This window comes from Adiantum capillus-veneris, chromosome 9, assembly GCF_014529385.1.
Source record: "Adiantum capillus-veneris isolate H3 chromosome 9, ASM1452938v2, whole genome shotgun sequence".
Classification (NCBI taxonomy): Eukaryota; Viridiplantae; Streptophyta; class Polypodiopsida; order Polypodiales; family Pteridaceae; genus Adiantum; species Adiantum capillus-veneris.
In genome coordinates this window covers 813,694-827,791 of record NC_140939.1, presented here as the reverse complement: position 1 = coordinate 827,791, position 14,098 = coordinate 813,694, and positions in this window count along the sequence as shown.

The window sequence follows — 14,098 nt, the reverse complement described above, 5'->3', positions numbered from 1 at the left end:
AAAATATTTGGGCCACTGATCAACAACCTCACATCAAGGTTTGTAGGCTACTCAGTAGTGGAGCTGAAAAACAAAGTCACTATGTAGTTCTTGCAAGTGCCAGATAAAGAGAGGAAGATCAGATATCAAAAAGCACTAAATGTGCTTAAAGACCGCCTCGTCTGTCATCAACCCGAAGACTACTTCAACCCATAAAGCTGCGTCAAGGGACGACACATAAGAGGAGGGAGGGAATGTTAGCAACAAGCTAACACGGATTGGAGCTCCCATGTAAAAACACTTATTATCTTTGATAAATTGGGAATATTGTAACTCCTATTTTTCAAGTAAACCTTGTAATAGTTGAGCCAAGTCTACAAGCTTACACATTGTATCAACCTGTCATTACCTATCTTTAGTTAGAGCTCCCAGATTATTAGTTTTGACCACCAAAAACCTTGGCTAAGGTATTAAAGCCAATTTTTTGTAAGTTATTTGTAAGTTTTGGATAATGAATACACAGCGTGAGGTAACGGTGCTCACTTCTCTCCTTCTCATGCTTCCTACTCCCTCCCCGGTTGTCACATTGCAGTTGCGTTTGTTACATTGCAACCACAGGTTAGCGCTCTATGCATTGACGTAAACACATCACAATATTTCCTAGCTTTTGGCATCGTCGACCCGCAACCTAATTTCATCACAAGTAGGAATTTACACTTCAAAATAAAAAACTAAGCATAGGCGGGGTATTGGGGCATCATTGTTAAGCATTTAGGTGCATTTTGCGTCGAAAACGACTAGGTAAAAAATCCACTGCTTAGTAATAATCACGATTTTGTCACTTGACCTAAAGTGGGGTTTGAGACCATAAGCATGTGTGCTTAGGTCTTATAAACATGTCCTAAAAGTTTCATTACGTTTGGATGTCATTTGATGCTGTAACGAATGTGATTTGTTTGTCGATGAGCGATTGGCTTTTGGTGATTTTGGTCACTTGAGTGTAGCTTGAGTTAGATGCGAGTTGTTAGTTGTTTTCCAAGAGATTGACAACCTCTTCTAGCCTCTATGCACTAGTCAAGTCAGCTTCGTCCCATGCATTGACAATTTAATCATGGTTCTCGTTAAAACTGCAATGAGATAGGATAGTGAGGTTAGACGCACATCCCACATTTAATAGCAGCCTTAAGCACCCACAAAACAATATGGCCATTGGGGAGAAATCCTCGTGTATGTTGGCATCCTATTGGACCTTGCAAAGCTTAACCAATGACAATTAACAAGCATAAGTGATAGCCTATTTTCGGCACCCGTTTACTTGAGCCCCACACCGTAATATGCATCCTCCCTTATGTGGAGCACCGACAGTGCTGTCGGTGCTCTCAACCTCTCTCTCAAAAGGGTTTTGCCCACATGGGGTGTGGGAACCACACCCAATGAATCTGCCACATCATTGGCCGCTACGCAAAGGTGGTGCCGCCTCAGCCGCTTATGGGTGCTACCACTTGGCCAAAAACGCCTGAACTCAGTCCCCCCACGCCACTGCGCAGGCGAGCTCACCATCCACAACGCCCATTGGCGCATCCGCCATAGCCTAAGCTCCAAGCTCCATCCTCCTAGCTATCTGATAATGGGGGCACCCATATAGGATAGATCCCCTACGCCCTCTGCCCTTGTCCACGCACGTGGGCTCACATGGCGTTACCACGTGGTGCTGCCACTCTTCTCCACCCTCCATGGCAAAAAGAACCCCCAAAAAGCATTCAATTGTTTTTTTCAAAAAAAATCATTTTTCCTCCCTCTCTCCCACTACTGCCACCTGAAGAAGCCCCTTGGAAGCCGCCGTCCCCGACTGCAAACTCTTCCGTCCCCACTGCACATTGACCTCCAGATGGCCTCAAATCAAGTGCCCCAAGATTGAAAGAAATCATATAAACCAACCTGCTTAGCAACAAGCCCGAACTTCAGTAAGCTATAACTTCACACTCTAGACTGTGTTTGTCATGTAATCTCCTTTGATAGTCTTCTCACTCTGCATACTTGACATCCAAACCCTGGCAAGGCTCCAAAAACATTAGATGACACATCTATCGAGGCAGCCAACCCGGCCCATAACTGGCCTTCAATAAAACTTCGAATAGCTGTAGCTTGGCATCCAAGACTCAAATCGACAATCTGAAAATACCGACACGCTCCCTAAATCAAGTACTATCCACCCATAACCCCAAACTGGCTCAGACCACCTGACATTATTTGGCGTATCTGTCTTGCATCTGTAGATGTCTAGACCTGTTTCTTCAGCACCTCAAGCTCTACATATCAGGACCAAAAACCAACATCTCATATATTCTTCACCTGCTGCCTTGTCAGGCCTTATCTAGAGCCCCTTTGGCCTTCAAAACCACATAAAGCATACATCTCCACTGCCACTTGCCTGCCTAGGCTCTTCCCATTTGCTCTAGCTCTCTACCATGCATCTATAAGCATACACATCACTGCATGTGCCCTCTGCTAGGATCGACACACTTTAGCTACACTATCATTGCCCTACCCCCTTGTTGAACATTCATGTTCAACCAAAAAAAAACTTTATTCTTCTACCAACTGCAAAAACTGGCAAACACTCCCCAAAACCTGTGAGAAAACCACAAAAAGCATACCATATGTACACTATTGTCAAACCTCAAGTGGGTTGCCCCACCCCCTACATCATAGGGCTCCCACTTGGATCAAAAACCTGGCACTGACTTCTTCCATCATCTGTAGCACCCTCCAATAATGCTTCACCCATGTCCGCAGCCAGCCATGCACACAGTATGCCCAAAGCACCTTAGAACTTCTCCACACCGTTACCTTCGTCATTAACACACCCGACTCTGTAAGCATGCAACCTGAACCAACCAATGCATTTGGCCCTTCAATCACACCATCTGCACCAACTAACAATTCTGACCCTCCCTCCCAACCATGTAAAGCAAAGTTCATCTCCATGGAGCACTGTATCTGGCAGATAACATACCTCACTACTACACTTACAAGCATATATATTTCAACCAAGTATTGCATACCTCTTTTGAAAGCTTGGACTTACCTGTGACACCGTTTTCCTTCTTCCTAGAACATGTCTGATGCACTAGACTCTCCACATGTAGAGGGACTAACCCTCGCATAGCGTGTACCCTCATCAAAGCCTTATCCACAAGCACTCATCCATGGCATCATCAAAGCCCCAATCATCTTCACTTTCACAGCATACCTGACCCAAAAGGCCTGCATCTATAGCATCACCATGGCAATCCATAGGTTCCTCCAATTGCTCTTTTCTTTGGTTAGCATCCATCACCGCATGAGCTTCAAAAATATGCCCAACCCCCTTGGTTTCCACTTCATCATCATCCCCTTGGGGATTTCATAGGCCAACTTGGCCATCCATAGACCCAGGTTCATTTTTTTTGGCAGAGTTTTGAACAAATTGTACCACCATAGCCATTTCCAATGCTACCTTCATCAACATGGCCGCCAATAGAGCACTGCATATCACCTTTGATAGCATATCCTCTCTCACTTGCTTGGGAACTTCAACCTGTTCTTCTTCCACATTGGCTACGACCACATCATTAGACACATAATGAGGTAGATTTACCTTTACCAGCACTGGCTCATCTGACTCAGTTTCCTCATCATAGGATGTGGGCTCATCCATTCCATCTTTCTTGCTTGTCTCCCAGGAATCGGAACTTGCCTCTCCATCTACATCAACATCATACACTGACTCGGTATCCGCATGTTCAATTGCTTGTTTCTCCACAAATGTTTGACCATCGTCTAGGCTTTGTACACTTTCTTCATCTCCTTTTGAACCCTTGGTATCTGCAATTTGATTCCAATCTGCTACCTTCTCGTACAAGCTTTCCACAAGAACATGCTCTACCTCTTTAATTTGCTCTAGAAATCCAACACCTACTTCCTTTATGGCACATTGTCTCACTTCAACAAGGGGCTTATCCTCTTTGACAAGCTCGTCCATCACTGGCACATGCACATCATAAACTAGAAACCTCCAAGTAACATAATCGATTGTTGGCCTTACCTAAACGGGCTTTGCATCTTGCACCATCGGCACAGCCTTTGATTGAACCATAGGAAACCTTGCTAGCTTTACAACAGGCATGTAATTTGTAGGCTTCAACAAAACCACTTCCAGCTTTCGCTTCACCTTTCTGCTCTTCATATGGGCCAGATACACCATGTTAGCATAGGTATCAGCACCCACCTTATTTGTGATCCTCGGATGTAAACACTCAAGAAACTTTGACAACTTCAACAACTGATTGCCTTTCACCATAGTGGCAACCTCTAATTGCTTCCTACAGGCTTCAAACTGCTGAAGAAAAATGAAGAAATCCTTAGTTACATCTTGGCATACCGCTTTCAGCTTAGCACCAGCCTCTTAGGGGTGATCACTTCCCAAAACCGCTCTAGAAATTGCCTTTGCAATTCCTGCCATGAACTTTGACCATCAGCCTTCAAATCATTGTACCACATCCTTGCACTTTTGGACATCAGCAGCAACACCGTTTCCAGCTTTTATGCATCCGTCAACATATGCATCAAAAGCATCCATAATTGAAAATCTGCTAACCAATCTTCAGGGTCTTCAACACTTGTAAATATGGGGCCAAAACTTGGCTCCATTATCCCTGCTAGCTTCTAATCCGACCACCAAATATTTTTGATCATCCACCAACCGCTATCAGCTTTCAAACACCGCTTTAAATTTCAAATTGGAGCATCAGGGCTCCTCACTGGGGGCACCAGAAGATGTATGGGGGTAAGGGGAACACACCCAAAACCCAAACAATCTACCTCTCTATAGCCCAGGATAATCATTGCACCCCAATCCACTAGAGTTCACCTTCAAAACTCACACAATCGACATCAAACCACACCAGTCAAGCCCGTTTAAGACTGTGTTGTAGCACACACCGCTCTCTCTTTCTCTCTCACACACACTGAGACGTGCAGAGGCACACACATCTCGAACATCGACACCAAATTGTTGGAACATAGCAAAGAGAAGAGGGGGGAGAAGGGGAAGAAATGACACCAAAAATCAATATAGTTTTCTTCAATTATGGCAAAAAAACCTCATCTACTCCATCATCAAAACTTGCTACAACAACTCGGCCTAGAGACCTCGAGCGATAAGGGAAAAATGGCAACTTTGGCTTCACCGCTCGTGCGACTCTCCTCGCTGAGAGCTCAGCAAAAAGAACCTTTGAGATCATCTCCGTTGGCTCCAAACTGCTCCTCCATAGGTCTCTCCAAGCTTCACCTTCTCCAGCTCTAAAGAAATCTTGCCCTCTCCTGCCTTGAGCAAAAAGACGGGACTCCTCTTCTCCTCGGCGATCTCCAAGGAGCTGTCCTCAAAAAAAACGCCCAAAACTGCCAAAAACAGGGATCTTTCTGGGTGCATGAGAGCTCTCCTATTCTTGGCTGACCTCCTCTCCTTTTTCCTTGCATGTCGCATCACAAGCCCCTTCCTTGCTACTTTTAACACCCGTTTACTTGAGCCCCACACCGTGGTATGCATTGTCCCTTATGTGGGTCTTCGATGGCTCCTTCGGTGCTCTCAACCCCTCTCTCAAAAGGGTTTTTCCCACATGGGGCGCGAGAACCACACCTAGTGGATCTGCCACATCATTGTCTGCTAGGTGAAGGCGGTGCAGCCTCAGCCGCTTACGAGCACCATTGCTTGGCCAAAAATGCCCCAACTCAGCCATGCCAATGCACAGGTAGGCCCACCATCCACAATGCTTATTGGCGCATCTGCCATAGCCTACGCTCCAAGCTCCACATTCTCCTCGTTGTCCAATAATCAAGAACCATTCAAAAGCCTTTCTTTGAAAAATTTCCTTTTTCCTCCCTCTCTTCCCACTACTGCCACTTGTGGCTTGGCGTTTTGATCTGCGAGCTGACAAAGCCCCTTGGAAGCTGCGGTTGTCAACTGCAAACTCTTCCATCCCCATTGCACATTGACCTTTGGATGGCCTCAAATCGAGTGCCCCAAGATTGAAAGAAATCATATGAACCGACCTACTAGCAACAAGCCCCAACTTCAGCAAGCTATAACCACACTCTGGACTTTGTTTGTCATGCAGTCACCTTCGATAGTCTTTGCACACTGCATACTTGACATTCAAACCTTGGTAAGTCTCTAAAAACATCAAATGGCACATCTATCGAGGCAGCCAACCCAGCCCATAAGTGGCCACCAGTAAAACTTTGACTGGTCGTATCTTAGCATCTAGGACTCCAATCGACGATCTGAAACGACCAAAATGCTCCATAAATCAAGCACTATCTGCCCATAGCCCCAAACTGCTCAGACTACCTGGCATCATTTGGCCTATCCATCTCGGATCTGCAACCACCTCCAACTTCAAAGCATCGTAACTTGCACACCGTGGCTAGCATGTTAAACTCTACATATCAGGACCAAAAACTAGCACCTTGGACATTTTTCACCTGCCACCATGTTAGGCCTTTTTTGGAGCCCTTTTGGTCTTAAAAACCACATAAAGCATACATCTCCACTGTCACTTGCCTGCCCAGGATCTCCCCATGTGCTCTAGCCCTCTGCCATGCATCTATAATCATACAAATCATTGTATGTGCCCTCTGCTAGGATCGACACACTTTGGTTGCACCATTGGTGACCTTTCTCGTAGGACCCATGTCCTTACAAGATCTATCTATTGACCCAACCTTTGGTTCCATGGGTTGTTCTACCTTGTTGATGGGCCATACTACCAGTAGATCTATTTGTTGGCCCAACCTTTGGATCTATTTTAGGTCCCATTCTCAAGATCATGTCCTTGATTGGGTAGACCTAATATTTGGTTTTTTCACCCTCTATAGGAGTCATCATGGCAAAATTATTGTTAAAACAATCCTTAAAGAGGTTTGTAGGAAGGTTTTCTGAACCTTTCTTCCTAATGTTGAAAATATACATGATCTTCGAGGGTGTTAAGTGCCCTTGCTTTGCATGAGCTATCCACAAAGAATCTCTAACATTGTTTTGCTCCCAACACTAGACTCCTAGTCTTGGGTTATGAATCAATATACACTTTAGAGACTTTATATCAATTTGATCATAACCCTCCAACTTGAGAACTCGTGGCCCCTCCTTGGTGGTCATGCTGGAATCAATACATCTACTTCTAATCCTATGAGTCACAATTTCCAATAATGGATTTCAATTTGATTCATGTAGAAGGTTTTCTGCTTGTTGGCTGTAGCCTCATCTTCAATTTCAACACTATGCCGATAAACTCTAACCATGTATCCCTCATTAGGATCCAAATAAATATGTGCGTCATGAGTACTGTTCCTATAAAAGGTCAACATATGCTTAAATTGTAGGAAGGTTCCAACACCTAAATGAGTAGAAAAGGAAGACATGTTTGAGGTCAAGTCACAGTAAGTGTCTGGAACTTACTCATTTAGGTTCCAACACCTAAATGAGTGGAAAAGGAAGACGTGTCTGAGGTCAAGTCATAGTAAGTGTCTGGAACTTCTTCAAGTATATTCTCTACTGGTGGCCCAGGCTTCATTGAAAGTCTCTTTTGTTGACACTCTACTCTCACTCTCTCAATTAAAACCCTAATTTTCTAGTACACAGAGGGATCTAAGGTACAATAAGGTCACCAATGCTTAATGGAATTGAATACCCTGCCTGTAGATCTGGTACCAGCTTGAATCAATTGTCACAATTCTTCCTCATCTAGACTTTCTCTTGATTCAAGCTTGATCTCACCATGTCTTGGAAAACTAGACATTATGCTTGTGTTAGCATATTAGCTACAAGTATGTACAATGAATGATGGAAAAATTTTCTAGTCCTAAATGGAAGAAATAGCCAAAGAGCTAACTTACAACCTTCAATTTCTAAAATCTCAATTTCTAGTGGCAAACAACATCCAAATGACTCAGATTTTTCAAATTAGTTGTAGGTTAGATATTTTATACTTGGCAACCAAAAAATTCAAAAATTCTCTATCTGGCTATGACAAGAGATAGTAAGCATGATTATTATCTACTGGCACAAAAAACATTTTTTATTACTTTTGGTGATAACCATTGGTTAGGCACATGACAAAAGATAGTGATTGGAATTATTATCTACTAGCACAAAAAAACACTTTTTATCACTTTTGGTGACACCCACTGGTTAGGCCATACACTTGAAATTTGGACATACACTCTATTACTATCATAGACCAAAGTCCCTTCAAGAAAAGTTCAAAAATCTTAAGTTATAAGGCAAGAGATAATAAGTACAATTATTATCTCTAAGCATGAAATGAAGAAATTGTCTTAGTTTTTTGATCCACACTAGATGTACACGCTATGGACATGTCTTTGACAAGATTCATGAGGTTTGGTTCAATTTTCATATTTCTAGCCCACTTTGTATAACTATTGTTGGTCTTCCAAGAGAATCAGGTCTAACTAGCACTTTACAACTCCAAACTTAAATGATATGCTTATTACATTATGATCTAGCATGTGGTATTCTTAATTGATGAAAATTTTTCATTTTTTTGACTGGAGATATTGAGCACGATGCCCAAAACTACAAAACTTTCAATTGTTGATAGTTCCCATAGTTAGTACAAAATACTATAAGACCAGATTTGGATCATGTTTGGTGTACTTATGCTCACTCACTAGTGGATCAAAGATGGAAGTAGAGTTGGCATGAAATTTCTAGGCTAATGGACCCAAGAATTCTAGTCAAAAAACAATATAGGTATTGGAAAGTATCCACAAACTCTATTTTTTCTCTCTTTGTTATGAAGTGAGCATCAACTTTCAGAATTTGACATAGTCCAACTAATCAATCACTAAAAAAAGAAAAACCTAATTTATGCTTGAAAGATCCTCGCCAAGTACAACTACCCCCAACCAAGTGGGGTGTTTCTTTAGGAATATCTGGTGACTATTTTAATTTTTGACTTGTGGCATTGGGTAGATAGTAGGACCCTTTTTTATTTCTAGTAGGGCTTGTGTTAGAGTACCAAATACTTTGGATGCCTCCCCAAACACATTTTTCTCCACACTAGATGTAACTTGGATTCATCAGCTACTTGATCTTTGTGGTCATTCTTTGACTTTGAATACTTCATATTGTATCAGGGAATACGATAGTGATTGTTGATTCCAAGTGTCGATGGTTTGCTTTGATGTGAGTTGAGCCACAATTGAATGCAGGATGCAATCTTCCCACATCATAGATTCTTTCCAAATATCTTTGGTCTCTTGTCTAGATGTTTGCCTTTAGATATTTCTTTGCTTCTACTGTGAATCCATCAAGTGGCCCTAATGTATCTTCTTCATTCTTAATGGGGAAATCTCTGGAAGGGAGGTGGTCCCCTATGTTTCATCTATGCAAAGTATAAGTTTCAATGCTTCATTGTCTTGGGTGCCCTAGTCAGAGGTGTCTTCCTTGGTTTCTATTTTATTGCCTTTGATCTGCTTGAGGGCTTTTTGTAGATCTCTCTGAATCTATGCTATCTCTATTGGTATTCCCCTTCTTTATGCATGAACCTCAGGGAAAATTCCCTTCTTTACATTTGTTCAGGCTTTAGCTCCATCTCCAAGTCTTTATTTCTTTTCTCTAGAGGTTATAAGCCAAATCAGGCCCGTGGAGCATGAGAACAGTAGGGTTAGTCCATAGCTTATCTAAAAGCTCATTTTAATCCTTCAATCTTACCTTTGCTTATGTTATCTGAATGTTGTCCATATCTAATTTCATCTGCAACCACTTCACATGAGCACTCGCATCCAGCATATAGTAGAGTTTATCACTTTAATCTTCCTATCGTACTCTTCACTTGCGGTGGAAAGTTGTTCCATACTCATTGACATGTTTGTTATTTTCTCCAACTGTTTGTAATTGGTGTCTTATAAGCTAATTATCTTTATCTAGAAGTGATCGTGAAGTTCACTGTATTCTTGAAAAAGAGTATCAACCACCTCCACATGGGTGGTCTAATAGTGTTGTGGGCTATCAATCTTATGAATCCATTGTTGGTAAGAGTAAACTTCATTCTTCATTTTCTCTATGATATGATGAGCAAAGTTGATGTAGTCTTCTATTTCCTTTATGGGAGCCACTTGTGAGGTACTCGCATCCTCTTATTTGGTTTTCTCTTCCTTTTTGCTCATCTTGCTCATCTTTAACCTCTTCTAGAGCTATGTCCTGTTCTTGGTCTTCTTTGTCGTGATTCTCTATACTTTATTCTTCTTTTCTTTGTTCTTCATTTGAGTTATGAGCCAGCTAGAAAGAGGACTAGCAGCAATGCATTTATAAAACCATTGCAAGAGAACTATGTCATAAGATAGATCTTTTACATGTGAACACATAGAAGCAGATGGCACTTCAAACAAACAATCTGTGAGAGATATAAGCATTAGATGGTAGAGGGAGAGTACAAAGAGCTCAAAGATAGTGACACACATTTCATTATCCTAAACTTAAAAGGTGTATACAAAAATTGGCTTGTATACCTTAACCAAGGTTTAAAAATCACAAATTAACTCAAAGTTGAGGTAGAATGAGATGGAAAATCACATCTAGGTTGTGATAGTTGCTTACAATCTAGAAGCTCATAGCCTTGAGTACCAACTATACATTTCTATAAGAATAAGAAAAGTACAACATTTGGGCTAGATGGACTTTTCATTTAGTAATGAGATGAGATTATATTTTTTAGGTTCAAAAAATGGTAGCTCTATTAGCCTAGTGCTAATATCAACCTTGCCCTACTTGGGTTCTCTTTTCAAACATGTAATGGTGCTAGCTAGGGTTTTCTCTCTTCAAAATTGTCTGGGGTGGGATCCAAAACCTCCCCATTGTTTCTTGTGGGATCAGAGAGAGAGAGAGAGAGAGAGAGAGAGAGAGAGAGAGAGAGAGAGAGAGAGAGAGAGATCATGGGAAAATCCTTCTCCTCCTAACTTATGCCCCGAACACTTCTCCTCCTTGTTGCTCATCTAGAACTATATCTAAAAAATGGCATCAATCACCCCAAATTGCTATTCTACTACTTGTATCATTTGCCCAAAAATAGCCCAAAGGTCTCTTTATTTTCTTACTTTTAGCACTTGAATTTACTCCTTTTTCACCCTCATGCAACCCCACTTTGGTGGGGTTGTCATGCTATTGGAGAGGGCAAATGTGGAGCACAACTAGAACACATAAAATTTTGCCTACATAGCTCAAGGTAGCCACAAGACCCAATTCTCTCATAAACACCTTCAAGAACCATGCCTTTCACATACACTCTGTAAGATCATGCTTGAATGCACACACTAATTATGGAAGGCATTTTTGCAAAAGTATTTTTGGCTGGGTAACACCATACCCATTGTACATATGCAAGCTTTCAATAAGTCAATAAAGAGCTCTATTTCCATGTACATGATTTTTGTTAAAGATTCTCAAAATGAACCTAATGCTTTAGGGAAAAAAAATATACATAATCATAAGGAGTTAGAGTTATCCAATTTTCTCAAGGGATTTCAAGATGTTTTTATTGACGACATCCCTTGTGAACTACCTCCTAAACGAGGCAATGATGACCATGTAATTGAACTTCTTCCAAGAAGTTCACTGCCTAAAAAACCTCCTCATAGAGTTTTTCAAGCTCAACAAGAGGAGATTATGCGGCAAGTGCATGAGTTAGTTGAGCAGGGCATGGTTAGGCCTAGCTCATCTCCATTTTTTTTACTCGTGCTATTAGTGCAAAAGAAAGACGACACATATTGTATGTGTGTCGATTATAGAGCACTAAATAGGATCACTATCAAAAATAGGTTTCCCGTTCCACGGGTAGAAGACCTATTTGATAAGCTGTAAGGGTCGACCCACTTCAATAGGATTGACCTAAAAAGTGGCTATCATCAATAAGGATAGTTGATCAAGGCATTGTAAAGACTGCATTTTGCACTATGTTTGGTCTTTACGAATACATTGTCATGCCTTTTGGTTTGACCAATGCACCAACCACATTTAACTGCTTGATGGAGAAGCTATTTAGGCCTCACCGAACCTTTACTGGAGTGTTCTTTGATGATATAATCATCTACTCTAATTCACTAGACGAACACAAGCAACACCTCCAGGTAATATTTCAAGTCTTACGAGAGAATAAACTGTATATTAATAGAAAGAAAAGTGAGTTTTTCTTACAAGAGATTCAATATTTAGGTTACATTATCTTTCAAGATGGCATCCAAATGGATCCATCAAAGCTAGAGGTAATAAAAGGATGGCCTAATCCAATGAATCTTCATGAACTAATAAGATTTATAGGTATGTGTGGATACTATAGACACTTCATAGAAAATTCTCACAAATAACGAGACCATTACATGACCTAACAAAGAAAAACATTAGGTATACATGGTCTACCAAGGAGAAAAATGCTTTCCAAAAGCTTAAAGAAAAGCTTATCTCTCAACCTGTGCTTACATTGCCGGATCTCTCAAAGCCATTTGAGGCCCAATGTGACGCTTGTGGTGATTGCCTTGGAGCTGTTTTTCTCCAAGAAGGGCACATCATAGCCTATGAAAGTCAAAGGCTTGACTCTGTTGAGCAAGCTCTAGTAATATATGAAAAGGAACTCCTTGCAATTCTACATACCTTAGACTCGTGGAAGCATTATTTATTGGGGACTCCTTTCATTCTGCGAACAGATCACCAAAGCCTTAAGTACGTCATGACGTAGACCAAGCTCTCCAAACAAATGAGGTGGGAAAATTTCCTTTCGCAATTTCATTTTCATATTGCTTACATTGCTGGCAAGCATAATCAAGTAGCCGATGCACTCTCAAGAAGACCGAGAGTGAATGTGGTTTCCATAGAAACTCACAATGATCTATCTTCAATGATGATGAGGCGCTATTGATCCCAAGTTTTTAGAGATGTGATTTCAGCCCTTGCATTAGGAAAGAAAGAGGAGCCATTTACTTTACAATATGGTTATCTTCTCTATGGAAATAGACTATGCGTTACTAACTCACTACGTTAGAAAGTAATGTTTGAATCTCATGCTCCTCCTTATGCAGGGCATAGCGGGATTCAGTCTACCCTAAAAGGGATTGAAACATATTTCTATTGGCCTACCATGAAAGCAAACATACAAGAGTATGTTTCTAAATGTGTGGTATGCCAAAAGACAAAATTTGATATAGAAGGAAGCAACCTGGATTGCTTCAACCTTTTCCAATTCCTAATTCACCATGGGAGAGCATATCCATGGATTTTATCTTTGGATTTCCCAAGTCTATCCATGGGAATACGGGAATATGGACTATAGTAGACAGGTTCAACAGACAAGCTCATTTTATACCTGTCAAAAAGACTATCAAAGCCCATCAAATGGCAACCCTCTTCATATCACAGATTTCAAATACCATGGCTTTCCAGTGTCCATAGTGTCGGATAGAGATCCTAGAATGACCAATAATTTTTGGAAGGGTATCTTTGAGAATTTAGGGACAAGGCTAAACTTCTGTTTGGCTTGCGCAAATTGATGGCCAAAGTGAAATAGCTAACCTAACAATTCTTGATCTACTAAAAGCCTATGTAATGGAAGTAGATCAAAGGTCCGGATGGGAGAAGTACTTACCCTTAGTGGAGTACTACTGAAGGTACCGGGAAGATCTTCGCTGCGGATGAGTATAGCTGAGACCTACAAGAATCTTTCCAAAAGATTAAGGATGCTATCTCTATCTCACATTAAAGAAAAAAGGCTACTGTTGATAAGCACAGAAGAGCCCAAGCCTTTAAAGAAAAAGATTGGGTCTTACTTAAATTTCCCAAGGCTCGATTAAGGCACACGACGGGCAAGAATCCTACAGGACGCCAAAATCACTATGCGAAGTTAGCAAAAAGGTACTATGGTCCCTTCTAGATTCTTAGACCAATCAATGAGATGGCCTATCAACTCAAGTTGCCCAATCATTGGCTCATACACAATGCTTTTCATGTGAGCCTACTAAAGCCTTACAAAGGAGAGCCACCTCAAGAACCAACTATTGAAGACCCACCGGA